Source organism: Phascolarctos cinereus, unplaced genomic scaffold (genome assembly GCF_003287225.1).
Source record: "Phascolarctos cinereus isolate Bilbo 61053 unplaced genomic scaffold, phaCin_HiC Scaffold_2;HRSCAF=192, whole genome shotgun sequence".
In the NCBI taxonomy this organism is placed as follows: domain Eukaryota; kingdom Metazoa; phylum Chordata; class Mammalia; order Diprotodontia; family Phascolarctidae; genus Phascolarctos; species Phascolarctos cinereus.
The window spans coordinates 333,591,009-333,612,256 of NW_027555625.1; the positions used below are offsets into that span (position 1 = coordinate 333,591,009).

At 38.8% G+C, this 21,248-nt stretch overlaps 1 pseudogene; it reads right to left on the reverse strand.

Moving 5' to 3' along the window:
- Nucleotides 1-12,772: 12,772 nt before the first annotated feature.
- On the reverse strand, nucleotides 12,773-14,386 carry LOC110216673 (large ribosomal subunit protein eL8 pseudogene; annotated as a pseudogene).
- Between the last annotated feature and the right edge of the window lie 6,862 nt (nucleotides 14,387-21,248).

The following is a 21,248-nucleotide window of genomic DNA, read 5'->3' on the forward strand; positions in this document are numbered from 1 at the left end:
TCTAAGGGCCATTAATAAATATGTGATTCAGAAACTTAACATTGTTCCTAATCCTGCTATTATTTTTATTAGTGTAACCCCTGGCTCTAGATTTTATTCTGTTGTCTATCTTTGTAATGAGGCAGCTAGGTGATGCAGTGGAGAGAGCAGTGGGCATGGGGTCAGAAAGATTTGAGTAAAATCTGGCCTCAAACACTTAATAACTGCACCACCCTGGGCAAGTCAATTGAACCCCTATTTGCCTCAGTTCCTCATCTGCATAATGAGGACACACTGGAGAAAGAAATGGCAAACTACTCTAGTGCCTTTACCAAGAAAACCCCATGGACACCATGGGAGTCACGTAGAGTGGGACACAACTGAGCAACTCTTGTGGAAAGGGGTAATTCAATGCAAATGGACTCAACTACCACAAGAACATGCGCAGTCATCCAATATTTCTCTCAGTACTTGCACTTTGACATTCAGGAGGAGGTCACCTTGCAGTTCCTGTTCTGATACAGTAAGTTGATGAATTGTTTGCTTGACTCCTGAAATAAGGAGTCCTATATTAATGATACTATCACTCTCCATATTGCCTTAGTTGAAAAGGGCCATAAGGCCTTTCTTTCTAAACTACAATTTTGCCAGGAATCTATAGGATATTTAGGGTCTACTCTCTGCCAAGGAACCAGATTCCTATGTGAAAAATGGCTGATAGTTATTGCCAAAATGCCATAACATAAAACTGAGAGACAAGAAGGAGCATTGTTAGGAGCAAGAGAATTTTATAGACTTTGGAAATCTGCTTTGGGAGAGATTGTTCAATCTCTCATTGAACTAACTCAGAAGGATGTTCCTGAATCTGTTCCTGGAACAGGGCTACTGAATCTACTACATTTTGTATACTTTAATGGCCTCTGATATTGTCCCCTGGATTTGGGAACTTCCTGATTATCATAAACTTTATTCTGTAGGTTCAGGAACAGAAAGGAATTGCCTTTGTCAAATTTTGCTTGACACCTTATTGCTTATTATTCCTTTCAGCTTGATGCTGTTGCCTAAGGGGCAATAGGGGGTTAATGGCTTTCACTGCTGCCTGGTGGAAGAATCCTAAGATATTGTTTTGGATCATAAACTCATTATCCATGCCCCACATCCTGTTGCTGCTCTGCTGACTCAAAAGAACACCCACAATTTTCTTCACAGAGGTTGATACACTATGAAGTCTGATTGCTGGTCCTTGAAAATGCTGGGATTTGAGAAATTATTTGTTTTTAATCTTGCTACACTTTTGCCGCTCCCTGATTCTATAAAACAACCTTGCCATGATAGCTCACAAGCAGCTCATCTCAATGATACTGTTTATGTTGATCTTATAGATATATAGCCTTTGACAGTCTTGATTTTGTCCTTTATATTGATGAGTCCTCTACAGCATTTGAGGGGTCCTGGAAGATGGGCTATACTGTTTTCACTAATTACGATGCCCCTCATGTTGAACCACTGCTTCCCTTGACCAGTGCCCATGGTGCCAAAGCTTGCCCTCACCCAGACCTGCCAACAGGCTTCAGATTGGTCAGCTAATGTCTCTGTCTCTGTCTCTGTCTCTATGTATTTCTACATATGTAGAAATATCTTTCTCTCCCTATATGAATGAATGTGTGTGTATGCGCTTTTACTTAAACTATACTTCAACCACTATTGTGGAAAAGGGTGATTTTATATGTGTGTGTGTGTGTATGTGTATAGCCAAAGTATGTGTGTGTGTGTATATATTATATACATATATGTATGTATATATATATATATATATATATCTATGTATATATTTATTTATTTAGTCATATACACACACATACATGCACACACACACATTATAGAATATGGGTATGCCTTTGGATTTGTCATGTCACCAGAAAACTCTGGAAGCAACATAGTTTTCTTACTTCTAATGGACAAATGTTTGCTAATAGATTCCTTGGTATATCCCTTTTAGATGGCTTTTTACTGAATCTGCCATCTTTGTCATGTACTACTTGGCCCGTACTTTGGGCACTTACTTTATCTCCCAGGGTAATACCTCAGCTGATGTAGCAGCTAAAGCTGGTTTCCTTTAAACTCAACCCTGTCTTGCACCAGAATGCCTACTTTTATCCCATTCATGTTCTATATGATAGTGTTTCCTTTGAAGAAAGAGAAATTTGTTTTTTTCTTTAGTTAATTAATTTTTTATATATTAGGCAATTGGGGTTAAGTGACTTGCCCAGGGTGACACAGCTAGTAAGTATCAAGTGTTTGGTCTGAGATCAGATTTGAACTCAGGTCCTCCTGACTTCAGGGCTGCTGCTCTCTCCACTGCACCACCTAGCTTCCCCCAAGAAAGAGAAATTTGGGAGGAAGTAGGTACATTTTTAATGATGACAATATCAAATATCTTCCCAATGGATGCCCAGCGGTCCCTTGCCACCTTTTCTGAACTGTATTAGAAACTGATCCCAGTAAGAAGTCTGCTAGGAAAACTGCTAGGAAAACTGGAAAATAATGTGGCATAAACTAAACAAAGACCAACATCTTACTCCCTACACCAAGATAGAGTCAGAATGTGTGCATGATTTAGATGTAAAGATGGATACTATAAGAAAACTAGGAGAGCAAGGAATAGTTTACTTGTCAGATCTATGGAGAAGGGAAGAATTTATGACCAAATAAGAGATAGAGAACATTATGAAATGCAAAATGGATGATTTTGATTACATTAGATTGAAAAGTTTTTGCACGACCAAAGCCAATGTAACCAAGATTGGGAGGGAAGCAGAAAGCAGGAAAATATTTTTTACAACCAGTGTCTCCAATAAAGGCCTCATTTCTAAAATATATAGAGAACTAAGTTGAATTTATAAGAATACAAGTCATTCCTTGATTGATAAATAGTCAAAGGATATGAACAGGCATTTTTCAGAGGAATAAATTAAAGCTATCTAAAGTCATATAAAAAAATGCTCTAAATCACTATTGATTGGAGAAATTCAGATCAGAATGACTCTGGGGTACCACATCACACCTATCAGATTGGCTAATATGACAAAACAGGAAAATGACAAATGTTGGAGAAGATGTGGGAAAATTGGAACACTAATGTATTATTGATGGAGTTCTGAACTGATCCAACCATTCTGGAGAGCAATTTGGAACTATGCCCAAAGGGCTATAAAAATGTGCATAGCCTTTGACCCAGCAGTATTGCTTCTAAGTCTGTATCCCAAAGAGATCATAGAAACAGGAAAAGGATCCACATGTACAAAAATATTTGCGATGGTAAAGATTTGGAAACTGAAGGGATGTCCATCAATTTGGGGATGACTGAACAAGTTGTGGTATATGAGTGTAATGGAATACTATTGTGCTATAAGAAATGATGAGCAAGCAGATTTCAGTAATACCTGGAGAGACTTATATGACCTGATGCAGAGTGAAATGGGCAGAACCAGGAGAATATTGTACACAGTAATAGCCACATTATGCTATGACTGACCTTGATAGACTTAGCTCTTCTCAGCAATGCAAGGATCTAAGACAACCTCAAAAGACTCATGATGGAGAATGCTATCCACATCCAGAGAAAGAACTTTGGAGTCTGAATGCAGATGGAAATATCTCCTTTTCTTTTATTGTTTTGTTTTGTTTCTTCTTTCTTGTGGTTACTCCCATCAGTTCTAATCCTTCTTTACATCATGACTAATGTGAAAAAATGTTTAATATGAATGTGTAAGTAGAGCCTATCAGATTGCATGCTGTCTACGGGAGGGGGGAGGAAAGAGTGCGGGAGAAAATTCAAAATTCAAAATCTTATGGAAGTGAATATTGAAAACTAAAAATATATCAATTAATTATAAAAAACAAACTGATCCCAAGCATGCCTCCCCATGGGAAGAGCCCTCCCTTTGTATTTAAGGTAGCCATTTCAAGGTTATGGTTTGCCTTAGATGTTTAACAGGAACCAATGCAGACTGTTGAATTGTGCCATTGGTATGTACAACACAATCCAACAGGGAAATAATTTGACAGTGATCACTCACCCCCTTTTCTCATTTACATGTTGACCACACAGTTATGCCAAAGTGTAAGGGATTTTGTTTCTTCCTATTGATTGTTGAACAACTCACTGAGCGGTCAGAGGGTTTCCTAACCTGATGGGCAATGCAATTGATGTGTTTAAATCCCAGTTAAATGAAGTCATAATCCCATTTGCTTTCTATCCTCCCTCCCACACACCCCTGCAATAATCCATAACAACAAAAAGATGCACTTCATTTCTGAAATAATCCAACAATTCATTGAAAGGCAATAAGCACCCAATGCAAGTTACATATTTCTCATCATCATCAGTTCTCAGGGAATAATGAATAAATGAATCAATCACTGAAAACTAGATTGGCAGGTTTTGCCAGGATCCTAATCTAAAGCTGGTAGATGCACTACCATTGACTTTCTTTTCCTTAAGCAACATCCAAGAGTGAAATTAAAAATCTCACCCTTGGATACTGTTGGGGAAACCTGTGCTGTCCACCATGCCAATTTCATTGACTCATACTTCTACCCTAAAAGAGGATGAGGATTTAGTACAATATGTTCTATCCTCACAGCCCCAGTTATGTTCTCTCCACAGATACATTTTTTTACATTAGGCAGACACTCTGAATGTCTCTGCCCATAAGATTCAACCAGGAGACTGGGTCTAGATGGAAAAAATGGACAAAATAGCCCCTACAGCCCAAGTCAGGTACATCTGACAACACACACAGTCATTAAAGTGAAGGAGAAAAGAACTCTGGATTTACTACACCTGAGTAAAGAATGACCCCAGTCAGAATCCCCTGGAGAACTCTGTTTCTTTAGAAACAGACAGCATGGAAGGAATAATGCAAGCTACATGGCTCAGAAGATGAAAATGTAGAGAATAAACATTTATATAGCACCTACTATGTGCTAAGCATTGTGTTAAGGGCTCTACAGTTACTTCATTTGATCCTCCCTTCCTGTATGTGCAGGACAGAAATCCATCCCTCTCTAGAAAGCCTTTAGAAATTGGCTACAATAGCTAATGGAAGGTGGATGTGGAAGATATTCTAATGTTTTTCCACCCAGTGTCATTGCCTCTTAAGTAGAGATTTCAGAGTGCAGGCAGACTACCTGGGACATTCAACTAGTCCCTCTCTGGCCAAATGAGGGAAATTGGGAAGTTCTTATCTGTGAAGTAAATAACTTTATTAAATCTTTTTATTCTCAAGAAATACCTGTAACACAGACAATATGTCTTTCAGAAACAAAGCATCAGGGTTGTTTCCAAAATTCCAATAGGATCAGTAGTTCTGGGGAAGCTGGGAGAGGAACTCTGAGAAAATTTTAGGATTTGATGCAGTGAAGGGGAGATTTTCATTGAACCCCTTCTCCCCATAGAACATCCAATATGAAACCAATGGAAGAAACTCTTCACCAGGAGCAGAGTTGATTCCATTTGACAAATATTAGCCTATAGAAGTTAAATTATATCTCTCTTTCTTGAAAAAAAACCAGACCAGTTCAAAAGTCTCAGTAACCATAGCATTTCCCTGAGAGATTAGTCAGGTATGTATCTGAAATGATATTCACCAGATGGATTCTAATAATAATTTCTGAGTCTAAGAGGGACTCCTTCTAGCTATTTACCTAGCAATCATATGTCGATTTAATTTTTCATCGAATTGTTGACTTAACAACATTGAAAATTGGAATGTTGTTGATACTTTAGAATAGATACTGTTCTCCTAAGTTGAGTTCACAAAATAATGCCCTGGAAACTGTCATAGTAGTTAATATCCTGACCTTTATCAGGAGTCTGAGACTATACTTTATATATGGGAATAGTGCTAATAAAGTCCTTCCACCCACCTGAAATGGTTTGTGCACTACGGGACATATGCTCCCTCTTCTCCACATTCAAAAACAATTGTTTTCCCATAATGCCATCTACTTAGACAGTTCCTTCCTACAGGACAAGGAAGTCTATTAATAATCACCTTGTAAAACTTGGCAAGTACCTTTCATCAGGTGATAATAGCTCTCTATCCTCATATATCAACGTTAGTGAACTGAAAGTAGGTATTCTGAATATTTCTGCAGAATTAGAAAAGGCCATCTAAAGTCCCCAAAGAGGGCCAGCTAGGTGGCTCATTGGATAAAGTGTGGGGCCTAGAGTCAGGAAGATCTGAATTCACATTTGGCATCAGACACTTACTAGCTGTGTACTAGCTGTGACCTGGGAAAGTTACTTAATGCCATTTGCCTCAGTTTCCTCATTCTCCAAGGAGAAGTCACTTTCTTAGTAGCAGTGCTCTGTAGAACCAAAAGGCCCTGAATATCCTCACTGCCCAGCAAGGAGGTACTTGTGCTTTGGTTGGAAAGCAATACTTTTATGTTGAATATAGTGGAAATATTTCTGACAGCCTTGGTGAGATTAAAAGGGCTGTCAAATTGTTTCAGGTCATAACAGAGGATTGCCTGGGTTGGGATATAGGGCAGTTGTTTAGTGGACTTGCTCCTTGGAAAAATTTACTCTTCTATGACTTAAGCACTGTCATTATTATTGTGAGTTGCCCTGGACACATAGGTTTCCTCACTCACGTGCTTCCCTGCTAGATATGTACCTAATCTTCCCCATAGACACTACATACACTGGCAAAAGAATATGACCTGTATTAATCGGTGATATTTTATTATTATGATTTTGTTTTCTATTGAAGAAATGTTATGATTGTTTTCCCTTTACTCTTTTAAGTATTTTTCTTTGTTTAGGAGTTAATGAATCAGTGGTAAAAGGAAAGATCCCATATACTCCAAAATATTTGTAGCAGCTCTTTTTGTGTTAGTAAGTAATTGGAAACCAAATACATACCAACCAATTGAGGAATGGCTAAACAATTTGTGGTACATTAATGTAAATATGATGAATACAGGAAAATGTGAAAATACTTGCCTAAACTGATACAAAGGGAATTAAGTAGAATCATAAACGCAATATACTTCAGCAGAGTAAATGGAATTTACATAAAGCATTGCATAGTGTTGTCAGCTTCTTGCAATGTATCAAACATTTTTGATGATTTCTCCCCACACTCTTTTCCTTTTTCTATTTCTTTGAACATTTTTTAAAAATGTGATAGAAGGTAGTAGAGGAACAGAGGGAGAAATTTAGGCAGAGTAGAAACAAAAGATACCAATAAAATTTAATTTAAAAATTTGTATCACCATGGCGACTGATTTTATGTAAATGGGAAGCACACTGGTTGGGGCTCAGGAGTTACTGTAGTAAGCAGTAGGAGTATACCCCTCCCTCTTCTCACACCAGAGTTAGCCCTAAGGCCCTGTAAATAGAGAGTTGTGATTCATATCTGTGTGATCATGGGCTCTGTCTGGTAATCCCGGGTCTGCCAGTATGAGTTTAGGATAGGATGAATAAGTCCTCCCATCAAGCAAGAGTGGTGGTCCACACCCCATTCCAGAGTACAGAGAAAAGCATTAGAACATAAATTCATCCCTTGCAGGCTTACTGAAAGCATCCTTGGTACACCTCCAGTAGCAGACAAGACTCCCAAAGCTTATCTTTTCTGCGTGTTTTTCATCCCTTTGAAGGCTTTTAATTCTGTTTGTCTTGGAGATTATGATGATTCAGTGTGACAATATCTATTAAAAACTTTGTCCTTAATATTTTCTAAATTGTTATTTTATCCAGTTGATTGTGGGGAAAGTTTGGTCTGTGATAATGGCCCAGTTCAAGTACAGTTTACTGGTTGTACTCAAGTCTATGTTTATGGTATGAAAGAATTTGTCTCCTACCAGTCCATGAAAGCTGATGAGGATATGTATAATTTCAGTCACAAGGTAATATCTTGATAGGTATTTGAAAGTACTAAGTTTTTAGAGTTTGCAGTCATGAGTTGCCTGGTTTCTATCATTTCCTTCCATAGTCTGTGTTGATGACTAAATCTAGACTACTTTAAGATAGTCTTTCTCGAATTTTTGGTGGCATTGATTTAGTCCTGAATTGAAATTATAAACTCCTCTGTTTAGACAAAGGGATTTGCATTGCCTCAGACATTTATTTGATGATTCTATTTCAACAAAGAATTGGCTGAGCTCATATGGGTGTCACTCATCAAAGTCCTTTTGTTCCTTAAATCTTAGGTATTTCATAGACTAGATTTGGTGAGAAAACTCATTGTTACATTCGACAAATCCAGTGGAATGTGCCTGTTATAAACCTTTACTATAGCTGCAGTTAGGAAAACCTGAGTTAAAATCTTGCTTTGGACATTTACTTAACTGGATGACCCCGAGTTTGTCACTGAATCACTGTATGCTTCAGTTTCCTAATCTGTAAAGTAGGGATAACAATAGCACCTATGTTATAGGTTATTGTGAGGATGAAATGTATAATGTATGTAATATGTAATTTAATATATGTAATATAATATATATATAAAGCTTTGCAAAGCTTAAATTCTAAATAAATATTGGCCATTATTATTATAGTGATGTATGCTTGTTTGTAAAGTATTTTTGTAGGTTTTGATCAATGTATATTTTCTAAGAATGTCTTTCAATCCTCTTACTCAGTTTTGGAATCTATAGAAAGGTTAATATTTTCTCACTTTAAGATTGGTATTACAACTGTATTATGTGCTTTAAATGTATTTTCCCATTCAAACCAGATTGTAGAATTCCACTAAATCTAATATGTTCAGTTACAGGCTTTTCTTTGAGATCTCTGGTTGACATATGTTACTTCTTTCTTTCTCAAGTTTCTGTAGTAAATCTTTTTGTGAAAACAATTGATGTTGAATGGTTTAATTTTCCTTCGTTTTGTTTGACTTCTCAGGGCACTAACCTTTGGAGTTTTGTTTTTATTTGCTGATTAAGAGAATCTAGAACTTCTGATGATGTTTTCTAGTTTCCTTCGTTTTGATATTTTTTTTGTTGCCTTTAGTTGGGCAAATGACATTTTAATTGCACATATAAACATTATTCTAGAGAGACAGTAATATAATCTTCTGGTGCCTTTCCCCAGCACTTCAATAGCTCTCTGAAGCCACTTCTGTCATGATGGTGCTTCATGCCTGCTGTTAGAGAGCATTCCTTGGTGGTGCCACCTTTCTTCAGTATGGTTCCTACTGTGGCACATATGTAGTTGCATGCGAGGCCTGACATGCTTTTTACACTTTCTGTCAAATAGTAGGAAAATGTATTCATTCATGATAGTTACAGCAGACACCAGCTTAAAAAAATAACAGGCCAGGGGAGAGGGCCAAGATGGCTAGTGAAAGCAGTGACTTGCCTGAGCTCTGCCCTAAATCCCTCCAAATACCTGTAAAAAATGCATCTAAACAAATTGTAGATCAGCAGGACCCACAAAAAGGCAGAATGAAACAAATTTCCAGCCCAAGATATCTTGGACAGTTGATTGGAAAGGTCTGTTGACCCAGGCTGGGAGAGGAACACAGCTCAGCGTGGGACCCACAGGCAAAGACCAGGCCTCAGTGAACCTGGAGCAGGGCTCAGGGGACTGAATCATGGGCAGCTGTGGCAGTTTTCAGACTTCTCAACCCACAGATGCAAAAGACAACTGACAAGTCAGTAGGAAAGGTCTGTTGGACCACAGTGAGAGTGGAGCTCGTGCAGGCCGCAGTCCAGGTGCAGCCCCAGGGCAGCTACTACTTCCAGAACTCTCAACCCATAGATAGAGGGGGGAACAAGCAGCTGATCTGAGTGGGATTGCAGGGATCTGTTTGCTAGTGCTGAGGCAATATTCTCTTGCTTTGCCAATGCTTGGATTTGGGACACAGTCCTGGGTGGCGATCCTGGGGCGAGGAGGTGCAGTGGCATGGTGGAGCTTGTGATGTTGGTGAAGAGGGAATCCTCCTCACAGTTCCCAGGCAAAAAAAGTGTTTGTGGTCTCTCATAGACCAGAGCTCAGGCTAGGAAAGGAGTAAACACCTCACCTTTGATCATACCACCTTAGAAAAAGTGAAAATTTACAGGTCCCTAGAAGTATCTCTGAAAACAGCTGCACAAAACCCTTCTAATTCTTTCTTCCATTGCTATCAACTCTTTTCCATTTTTTCTCAAGTTGTCTGATTTAGTTAATACGTTTAAAAATTCTTTTTTTTTAGACTCTAACTTCATGTCTTCCAAGGATTACAGTTGAGTTTATGCACAAGCTGCATTTTTCTCTGAGAATTCCTTCAGATTTTTTGGAGGCACTTTCTTTTTTTCTTCTGTCTTTGTGTTTTGAGTTTCCTTATTACCATGATATCTCATTATGATTAGGTTTTTAAAATTTTTTTTTCTGTTTTCCTATTCTTCCTGTCTACTTCCTGGCTTCTGACTCAATGTCAGGGCTGGTCTCTGCAGCACTTTTGGAGGTAAATCTGGATTGATCAGTTTTTTGGTGTATTTAGTGTGTGTTATTTCATGATCTTAGAAATAGGCTGGGCACCTACAAGCTTTCAATGGTGCTACAGTGCTCTGATCCAGGGCCAAATCTGATTTTTTCCCTCTCTCTTCCCTGAACCTTGGAAATTGGTGACCTATTTTTAGGTCTTTGTAACAGTAGACTGTTTCTGAACTCTGCCTCTAGCAGCCATCTGGAAAACTCTTGGATCAAAGTGGCAGAATTTAGGCTCCTCTTCAGTTTGGGATTCCTGCCTTTTTTATTCTCCTGAAAGCTGGGCTAGATGCTGGAAATGAGACCCTACTTTGATTTGAGAGTCTGAGTCATACCACTACTGCTGCCTGTTGACCTTCATTTTCTCTTAGTATACCACCCAGGGCCTCTTGATCTGGGAATGCCACCCACACATATAATCTCCTCACTCTGACCTGGATCTATGACCAGGAATTGGGTAGTGGACAATAAAGCTACAAATTTGTGTTTTATCCTGTTGCAGTCACCTGATAATAGTCTGGTGGTGTCCTGGTATAGGTCTAAGTCCTTTCCTTCCTGTAGTGCACAGCCTTTCCATTGGCATTGAAGTGTTGCATGATATACTGGCTTGACCTTGTCCCTAGTGTCTGAAGTCCTCCTTGTCTGTCTCCCTATGCCAAACTGGGCTAGACAAATGGCTCACTGTGACTTTTTTTTTTTCAATTTTCCCTTCAGGCTTTAGTCTGGTACATTTTCTATATATGTTTGCAAGAGTTTTGTGGAGGAGAGCTCCTTGTTCTGCTGCCTATCACTCTGCCATCTTGGTTTTGCCTTTCCAGTATTAGATGTTACAAATTTATTTTGCTTGTGAGTATTCCTTTCCTCTTAACTTCCTTCATTTTCCTACCTGCTTCATTGTAGACTCTAATGAATCCATGTCCTATGTTTTTCTTTTTTAATTGCCTCAGTGATTCTTAAAGATAGTGGAATTTTGAAGGAACGTTTGCCTTTTCTTCCTCTGTTTGAATATGAAGACTGTAGCTTTATTTAGCAATTTTCAATTGCATAAAAGTATTTCAAATATCTAGGTTTCTATTGATTCCTGTTTGGATTTCAAAGTTTCTGCTCAGCCCCGATATTCTTCTTTTTCAGAAATACTTGAAAATCCACTTATACCGCAGATGTATTTCTCCTTCCACTCCCCCCCTACCTTGTCCCATAGAATTATACTTATAATATTTAGTTTTTTAGGATAAGTTAATCTTGGTTGGGATTTTTTATCTTTTACATTTTGGAAGAGAGGATTAACCTTGCTCCTGCTGAAGCCTCATGTGTCCCACAACAATCAAACCATATTAAAATGTAAATGGGAAATAGACAACAAAATGAATAAAAATACAGTAAAACATAGGTAATGGTAACTTGTGATTTTGTAAGTAAATCTACAGGCATGAGGAATCAATTTTTGTTTGAGTTTCACACTGTTGTTTTGGAATATTTTATTCCTAGACTTTCTCTCCTTGCACATGGTCTTGTGTTATCCTGAATGATTTCTTGGGATTTGAACCCTTTCTTTCTCTAGTACTTCTTCTTTGAATTAGACATCGTAAATCTTGGCTATAAGATTCCTGTCTGTTTCTAATTTGAAGTTTCTTTCTGGCAGTAATCAATGAGTTCTTTCTATTTTCATATTACCCTTTGGTTCTAATAGTTATGGGCAGTTTTCTGTTATTATTTCTTGAAGTATGATATCAAGTTTTTAAAATTTGGTTATGGTTTCACAGAATGTATAAAACCAGGCCTTGGAGCATGAACCCCAGATTGTGACCAGGGGCTTACCCTTAATCTTGAGCCCTTCAGTTCCTCTCTCCCTGACTTCCTAAGTGCGTTGAGTAGGGGTGTGTTCTGGCCCAGGCTTGGTTCAGGCTAGTCTCCTGCTAAGTTAGGTTTGATTAAGGAATAAAATGAGATACTCATAAGTTATTGAACAGTTGGCGAAAGGATATTCACTTATCCATAATAGGAGTAGGATATTTGACAAAGGTAGTTGTTGAGGATACCTTGAGTTCATTCAGGTGAGTATGCTCCCAGGGAGAGCATTTAATTGGCTAAGGTAATAGAGGAAGCTTGTGTCATTGACTGGATTACAACCCAGTTACCCTACTGTCAAGGTGTAAAGTACGTCATCAAAGATAGAATCCTTTTTATACATTGTTATTAGGTTAGCAAGAAATGTATCAAACTTGTTTATTAAACTTGTTTGTGAGCCCCTGGAGGATAGGGACTGAGTCTTGTAGTGCACCCCCCCCCCCGCCAATGCTTATCCAGCATTTATTTATTTATTTTTGTTGAAATTTTTATCTCATATAGAAAAAAAATAGAATATATTTGACCCAATTTGGTTGCAAGTTCCTTAGCTTTTGCCTTTTCCAGGTTTGCAATACAAGGCACCAATTTTGGACCCAGAACATTGTCACCCCAGTGACAATGGATCACATCCTATCTATCTTTGTAATTGGTTTTGATAGCTTCTACCAGCTTAACTAGGGCTCCCTTATCTTCAGGGTTAACCTGTGTGAAGGCAGTGCTTGTGCACATCTTTCTGTGAACTAAGGGACCCAGTCTGCCTTTTCTTTTGATAGTACAGTAAGGAATTCTTTTTTTTTTTTTTTGGCACAAAGCATGTAGGAAGACCACTAGCTCAATGGATCCATGTCATGTGCAATCACTACAACTGTGCTTTCTTGTTTTCTATCAGGGTAGTAACAGTGGTAACACTTGCTATCAGAACAGATGGTCGGTTAGTGGGGACATCTCCTTTGCCTGCAGCTTTTTGTTCAGCCTGAGCCAGCAGCCTTTGCTTCTTCTTTTTTTGATTGCTTATTTTTATTATTGTTTTTATTTATTTAATTTCTTTATTTTTAGCTTTCAACATTCACTTCCGTAAGATTTTGAGTTTTAAATTTTCTCCTTTTCCCACTTCTTCCCCCCTCCAAGATGGCATACAATCTGATATAGGCTCACTTATACATTCATATTAAGCATATTTTCCCATGATTTAAAGAACAATTAGAACAAATGGGAGGAACCATGAGAATGAAGGAATATACCAAAACAACAAAGGAAAAGAAGAGCAAATAGTATGCTTCCATCTGCATTCAGACTCCATACTTCTTTGTCTGGATGTGGATAGCAATTTCCATCGTGAATATTTTGGAGTTGTCTTAGACTCTTGCATTGCTGTGAAGAGCCAAGTCTATCAAGGTCAGTCATCCCATAATGTGGCTGTTACTGTGTACAATGTTCTCCTGGTTCTGCTCATTTCATTCTGCATCAGTTCATGTAAGTCTTTCCAAGTTTTTTTGAAGTCTGCCTGCTCATCATTTCTTTCTCTATTTTTTGCATTTTTTATTACTAGTCAAATGACTTTAATTTATTCAAGTGCATTTGCAAATTATCTTACATAGAAAAGAATTCATTCTATCATAAGTAGCTTTTTTTTGAGCATTAATTAAATAATTTTTTGGTGAAAAACTAAGTATATTTCCTTTCTTCCTATCCTGTCCCCCCATTTATTCTATTCTGTCTTTTGGCCCTGTCCCTCCTTTGAAGTCAGCCTTTGCTTCTTATCTTGCTTTGTCTCAGGTCTGTACTTGTGAGGCAGTTTATGCAGTTGAGTAGCTGTCTGACCATGCAAAGCCTGGGTGAACTGTTTAATTGCTGGTGACACTTTCAACCACTTATAAAGGATGGACCTTTGATGCTGCAGTCTGATGAAGGTCTTTTGACAAATTGAGTAAGGTTTCTTTTGGGCTAGAAATCCTGACCAATGCCAAAGTTCTTCTGCCACTTCTCAAACAAAGGATTGACCACTTCCTTGGCCTCCTGCTTCTTTACTACAGCAGTGGCCAGAACCACCTTCTTCCCCTTCTTTCCTTTTAGCATCTTGGTGGGCTGAATGAGAAAAGTCAATAAGCATTTACTAAGAGCTTAATATGGTACTGTGCTAAGTGGTGAGAATACAGTGAGAAAGAAAAACAATTTCTCACCTCAAGGAGCTTACATTCTAATATGAGAATATAAAATATAGTAGATTAATTTAATAGATTATATAATGCAATATATTAAAATATAAAATATATAAAAGTAAGCTGAGAACAAGGGCATGTGGAGAAGGTACTTGGCACAGGACATGGGGGGAATATTGTAGTGAAAGTCCAGGAGAAGTCAGGAGTATGTCCTGGAGAGGAAAAAAAATATATATGTGGCCTAGGTATCTTCCTTAAAATGGAAATTCTAGAAAGAACCAGCTAATCAGAGGGAGGAGATTGAGAAGTAGATGAAGATTCCAATGTTTAAAGTCAAGGGCTGTAATGAGTTTTCAGGTTGGAAAAGTTTTTGGAGCACTATAGAGAAAATCTGAGAAGAGAGTCAGGAATGTAGCCTAGAGAGGAATATAGAGCCAAGTCCAATTAACAAATATTTATTAAACATGTACTGAGTACCAGGCACCATGCCAGATGCTACGTATTCAAACACAGTGAATGAAAAAAAATTCCGACTTAGAAAAAAACCTGCTTTTTAATGGGTGAAGACAAAAAGGATGTATCTATATATCTGTATACAAATCTATATAACTAAATATATATCTTTACATATTTCTGTATTTTCTATGGAGTCATTCAATCACATCCAACTCTTCATGACCTTTTTTCTCCACTATTTCCCAAAGTCTGCATGCATGCATATAAAATATATATATATATATGTATATAGATAGATAGATAGATAGCTATAGCTATAGATACAGATATAGATATAGACACATAATATACGAGCATACACATATATAAAATACAGACATGTGTATGTGTGTGTGTGTGTGTGCGCATGGCATATGTCAACTTGCCAGAGGATATGAAACGGGATGAGATTAAGGTGACAAGTAGAAATTTGGGCTTAGCAAGAAGAATCATCACCTCATTGTGTGTGGGGCGGGGAAGAGTGGGAATAATGTCAAGGAATTTTTAGATGAAGAAAAGAGAGTAAGAAAAAGACACTTCAAATGACCTCAGTTTTGTCAGTAAACTAAGATGTGAGATTGTCAGCTAAGAAAGATCGGGGAGGAGAGATGAGTTTCAGAAAAGGTTTTGTAGAGATTGAGATAGGGTATCAATTAGGCAAGAACAAAAATATTACTTTGCTGCATGATATTACATAACTTGAATTTAATGTGTATGCACTCAGAATAGCAGTATAGATGGAGGGGGTACATGGTGCAAATAATTTTTGGCAAGGTAAGAACAGTAAGAGCACAGGAGACAAAGGATTTGATAGTAGGAGTCAATGTAGAGTTTAATTGTCTAACTTTTAGGTCAAGATTGGAGGGGGAGGGAAGTGAAGTGAGAACTTGAAAAACTATTGAGAAATAGAGTCACTAGAGGTCTCAATGACATTGAATGATGGGTTTGGGAAGAATGGAATCTAGGGGTCTGTCAGAGCCAAGATGGCGGAGTGAAAGCAGTGACTTACTTGGGCTCTCTCCCAAACCCCTCCAAACACTCATAAAAATGTCTCTAAACAAATTGTGAAGCAGCAGAACCCACAAAAAGACAGAGTGAAACAAATTTCGAGGCCAACACAACCTGGATGCTTGATCAGAAATGTGTATGGTGCCAGGCCGGGAGTGCAGCGCAGTGTGGCGTGGGTGCACAGGCTGCAGCGAACCTGGAGCAGGCCTCAGAGGACTGAATCGTGGGCAGCTGTGGAGGTTTCCAGACTCCTCAATCCACGAATGTCAAAGACAACTTAGAAGGTCAGTGGGAAAAGTCTGTTTCTGTGGTTCTGAGACAGGAAGGCGGGGTCTCAGCTCCATTCCCCAAGAGCGTGGCCCTGGCGGGGGCAGCTGCTTTCCAAACTTCCAGCCCATAGACTGAGGGGGAATCCAGCGGCTGATCAGAGAGGGATTGCCGGGATCTCTTTGCCGGTGCTAAGGCAGGAATCTCTTGCCTGGTCACAGGCCAGGAAAGGAGTAAACACCTTGCCCCTTATCATACCACCTTGCAAGAACTGAAAATTTACAGGTCCCTACAAGTATCTCTGAAAACAGCTGTACAAACCCCTGAAGCTTGGGGCAGTACGTTCTCCACATTGGAAGCAGATTCGTACCTTAACAAAGAGTTTAAAACTCAAGTAATTGGCCAGGATCATGAGCAAGCAGTGCAAAAAAAGTCAGACTATATTATCTTACTTTGGTGACAAAGAAGATCAAAATATACAACCAGAAGATAACAAAGTCAAAGCTCCTACATCAAAAGCCTCCAAGAAAAATATGAATCAGTCCCAGGCCTTGGAAGAGCTCAAAAGGGATTTTGAGAAGCAAGTAAGGGAAGTACAGGAAAAATGGGGAAGAGAAATAATAGTGATGCAAGAAAATCATGAAAAGTCAACAGCTTGCCAAAGGAGACCCCCCCCAAAAAATACTGAAGAAAATAACACCTTAAAAATAGCCTAACCCAAATGGCAAAAGAGGTCCACAAAGCCAATGAGGAGAAAAATGCCCTAAAAAGAAAAATTGGCCAAATGGAAAAGGAAGTCCAAAAGATTACTGAAGAAAATACTTCCTTAAAAATTAGAATAGAGCAATTGGAAGCTAGTAACTTTATGAGAAATCAAGACACTGTAAAACAAATCCAAAAGAATGAAAAATTAGAAAACAATGTGAAATATCTCACTGGAAAAACAACTGACCTGGAAAATAGATCCAGGAGAGAGAATTTAAAAATTATTGGACTATCTGAAAGCCATGATCAAAAAAGAGCCTAGACATCATCTTTCAAGAAATTATCAAGGAAAACTGCCCTGATTTTTAGAACCAGAGGGCAAAATAGAAATTGAATGAATCCACAGATCTCTGCCTGAAAGAGATCCCCAAAGGAAAACTCCTAGGAATATAATAGCCAAACTCCAGAGTTCCCAGGTCAAGAAGAAAATATTACAAACTGCTAGAAGGAAACAGTTCAAGTCCTGTGGAAACACAATCAGGATAACACAAGATTTAACAGCTTCTACATTAAAGGATGGCAGGGCATGGAATATAATATTCCGGAGGGCAGAGGACATAGGATTAAAACCAAGAATCACCTACCCAGCAAAACTGAGTATAATCCTTCAGGGGAAAAAAATGATCATTCAGTGAAATAGAGGACTTTCAAGCATTCCTGATGAAAAGACCAGAGCTGAATAGAAAATTTGACTTTCAAATACAGGACCCAAGTGAAACATGAAGAGGTAAACAGGAAGGGGAAGTCATGAGAGACTTATTAAGATTGAACTGTTTACATTCCTGCATGAAAAGATGATATTTATAACTCATGAGACCTTTGTCAGTATTAGGCTAGTTGGAAGAAAAAAATTATATGTATACCTATGTAGATAGATAGATAGAGGGCACAGGGTGAGTTGAAGATTAAAGGGTCATATCTGGAGAATAAAATTAAGGGATGAGAGAGGATTATACTCAGAGAAGAAGAAAGCGAGAGGTAGAATGGGGTAAATTATCTCACAAAAAAACCCCCCAAACCGGAAAAGTCTCTTAGAGTTGAGGGGAAATGGGGGAAGGTGAGAGGGAATGAGTGAATCTTATTCTGATAGGATTTGGCTTAAGGAGGGAATAACATACACATTCAATTGGGTATGGAAATCTGTCTTACCCTACAGGAAAATAGGGGGAGAAGGGGACAAGAGAGCAGGGGGATGATAGAGAGGAGGGCAGATTGGGAAAGGGGGTAATCAGAAGTAAATACTTCTGAGGAGGAACAGGGTCAAAAGAAAGAATAGAATAAATGGGAGGGCAGGACAAGATTAAGGGAAATAGAGTTAGTTTTTCACAACATGTCTCCTATGGACGTGTTTTGCATAACTACACATGTACAACCCATATTGAGTTGTTTGCCTTTTCAATGAGGGTGGGTGGAGAGGGAGGAAGAGAGAAAATTTGAAACTTAAAGTTTTAAAAACATATGTTTAAAAAATGTTTTCACATGCTGCTGGGAAATAAGAAATACAGGAAATGGGGTACAGAGGCCTATTCTGCCCTACAGGAAAATAGAAGGGAAGGGGCTAAGAGAAGGGGGGAGATAGAAGAGAGGACAGACTAGGGAAAGGGATATTCAGAATGCATGCCATTTTGGAATGAGGGGAGGGGTGAGATGGGGTGAAAATTTGGAACTCAAACTTGTGGAAGTGAATGTTGAAAACTAAAAATAAATAAATTTATATTTAAAAAAAGAATGAGATCTAGGAATAGATGGAATGATAAAGAGATTATGGTCAAATGGAGGACTATTAGAGCTTTCAATCAGGGAAGTAAAACACTTGTGGAAAATGGGGAGATCCAATGTATTACCATTCTTATTTGGGGCTCTGGTACAGTGAAGTAGGTCATGGAATTTAAGGAGAGTAAAGAACTGGGAAGGTAGAGAGTTTGAGGGACATCAGTATGGGTATTCCAGATCCTTAGCAGGAGATGAGAACAACACTGAGATGGTGAATCAGATGCTGAAAGTCTCGTGAAAGTAAGAAGAATGACTTGAGCGTTGGTATATAATGCTACCATGATGTGGATTGTGTACAAAATTTTAATACTGTTAACTTCAACATGGGAGAGGTTAATGAGTGATGGTGGTAGAAGGAAAGCCTAGAAGTTGCAGTAGGGAGCAAGAAGTATTCTGACTCCTCTTTCAGGATTGGTGTGCATAGGTGAAGGTATGGGCACTGGTGGAGAGAAGGGCTTAGGATGTAATGTTACCAAGTGTGGGAGAGTAGGGAGATAGGTCTCACTGAGGCCTAGTAGATGGAAAAGGTGTTAGATAAAGAGGTCTAGGACAAATGAGCATTTGTTTATGTGGAATGGGAGTTGCAAAGGGCACAGTGGAAGGGGTTCCAGGATTGTAATGGGATATAGGTGAAGTAGAGGAAGATGGATATGAGAGAACAGGGTGTGGAAATCAAGGATACTTTTTTTCCTTTGTGGACAGTGATTGATTAATACAAGTAGAAGGAGAAAACCAGGTATGTGTAGGGGAATTATTAGCCATAAGGGTAGTAATGATGATATATGAACAATAAAGCTTACAGTCTCCAAGAGTATTACTGCTGAGGAAGGGCCAGGAATATAGGGCAGTAAAATAGTATAGTAGTGTTAATGTGTCTCTTGGTGACTTGCCCTTGGCCATAAAGCTAATAATTGCCAGAGGCAGAAATTGAACCCAGATCTCTCTGATTACAGCCAGAGTTCTGCATACCTAGAAACTATCAAAAATGTGGAGTATGACCATCCAGTCCTTGTCTGGGCTTGGTGTGTGCCCTTGGACCCTGACTCTCTGAGCCCCAATTATCCCATTTCTCAAATGTGGAGATTGATTCAATGATTCCTCAAATCCCTTCAAACTCTCGAATCCTAGAAACTCAAGTTATGCTTGACTGTAAACCATACATCTGAAGGTCATATTAATATGCCTCCCTGGTCACTTGAGAGCCCTCAAATTAATTGCAGTAATGGCTTGCTACTAATTTTTTAGATTGTAAAAAAATGGTTTATAGTAGTGGAGTCAACCTCACCACACATTTTGCAGATGAGGAGACTGGGGCAAACAGGGTTAAATGACTTGCCCAGGGTCACACAGGTACTAAGTGTTTGAGGACAGATTGAACTCTGAATCCTCTGACATCTGCCTTCTCCAAAACTAAGGTGTGTGCTAGATTACATCCATATTGTCTCTCCTCAGTCACAAACTCTATGATGGCACCATAACTTACTCCCAAGTTTCTGTCTTTTCTCCTTCACCAGTAACCCCATGTTTCAGCCACAAGTGTAGAATGGGTGTTCCTTTAATCTCTTCTTCCCCGAGCCAGTCTGGTCACATTTGGTCCTTATCCTCAGGGGAAGATGAGGAGAACAGGTCACTAGAGTCACTAGAGACCCTTCTGGATAAGGTGTTAGCAGTAAGCTGTGAAGAAATTAGGTTTACCTCTGTATGTTACTTTGCCGCTGATTTCTGATCCTGATTAAGAACCATAGGGATAGAGTCATTGCATATCAGCAGATTTATAATACTTCTCTGAATATTTTATTTGGTGGAAAATGTGCTTTTGCAGAGGGCAGCAGACACTTGTGGTGAGTTAGCTGACCAAGCTGGCCAACTCCTGGTTGAACTTTATGTCTATTGCTACTACATGACAGAATGAGGAGATAGGCCTGGACCTGGGCAGCTTCACAAGAGACTGTCATGTGCCCTTCACTACAGCCTTGGTTTTTGTTCTTAATTAACTTCAGTGAAGCAAGTTCCCATTAGCATGAGCTGTATTTCTTTGTGCCTTGACCGTCGAAATGAGGCTGTGGGAGAACAAAATGATCAGTAAAGCAAGTCAAGAATGTGTCAGCTGTTCTGATGTGGGCTTGAGAAGGACTTCCTGGGAGCTCTCAGAGAATTCAAGGGAGTCCTCATTTGGCATGGTAGTGTATGTCAAAGTCATATTTGGATTTTGTTTCCTCAATTTTTTGTCTATCATCTTCTGGCACTGCTTCCTCTTTTATTCCTCCATGACAGTATCTTGTCTGTTTTTTTCCCCCCTTTACTGATCCCCACTAGAAGGCTCTCCATCATGTTTTCTCCCTTCTTTTCCTGGATTTCCTCTAATGATTATTTCTTTTTACTATGCAATGCAACTTTCATGGAAGTTGGGGAGGAAAAAAATCACCCATTTCCTTTAATCATAGTGTCCTTAATGACAGGATAGTATAATG